The following is a 1136-nucleotide window of genomic DNA, read 5'->3' on the forward strand; positions in this document are numbered from 1 at the left end:
GCCTAACATAATATAACTAAAATATGTACAGCTGAAAACGCATTGGCCCCATTTATATCTTATACGTCAAATAAAAAATATTTGATGTACACATACACAACGAAGCAAGAAATATATATTCATTTAAATTTCCAAAAGTCACATTCTGCCAAACCAGCCTCCTACCCTTAGACACATAGCCTTACTCAGTCCATGGGCCTGGAGTTTACAGTGGCTCTGTCTTTTCATGCCACTGCCTCTGCCACTGTCTCTGCCATCGCTTCTTTTCCAGGCAGGAATCCCATGATCCATTCATACTCTTTAATGATGGTTCTGGAATCATCTGCTCCTTCCTTTTAGTTATACATCTTCTACAATTACAGTTTTGACAATCACATCAATCCTACTAATAAATACAATTAAATTATAAAATCCTATCAGCATTATCCCCTACCCCACTTCTCCAGACCCATCTGAAAAAGAGGAAAACTATTCTGTGGGGATTCTACCATATCCCTTTCATTCTAAAACTAAGCACACCCATGAAAAAAAAATGTCTTTTTTTTTTTGGAAGCCAGCCACTTCATAATCCCACATTTTTGACAGCCAATGTCTAAATTGCCTGTCCCTGTCAGCCCAGTACACTGAGGAGACAAACATGTCCCGTGATCTGAAGAACCTTTTATTCTGGTTGAAATTTTGAGCAACTGCATCCATAGGCAAAAATTCAATCTAACAAATTGTAGCAATTGACATTTGCTCACGGTGTCAAGCATCTTTATCTTCATCTGGCTAGGTTCTTGTCAGCTCATCCTTAGCTATACAAGCTAGGTCAAATGGGCACCAGCTGCAAGTTTGGGAGTTCATGCATACCTACCTCCATGCACTTCAAACCAGCTGTCCCTTCATTATCAGCCCTAGCCCCCATGGGCTAGATCAGTGCCCTTGGGCTCAGGAGTTCACATTACTTCCTGAACTTCTGACCAGCCAGCCTTCCCTTTCCTCTTATTTCAATATCAATGGGTGCCAATAGAACACGTCCAAACTCAGCCCGGGTCTTCATTGCTGCATTTCCCCCAATTTCACTCACACATAAACCCTGGTGGTTACCAGAAAGCATACAGCTCTTCAGCTCCCTTTAGTTTCAGTCTTAAAAG

Source organism: Chrysochloris asiatica, unplaced genomic scaffold (assembly GCF_000296735.1).
Source record: "Chrysochloris asiatica unplaced genomic scaffold, ChrAsi1.0 scaffold00205, whole genome shotgun sequence".
NCBI lineage: Eukaryota > Metazoa > Chordata > Mammalia > Afrosoricida > Chrysochloridae > Chrysochloris > Chrysochloris asiatica.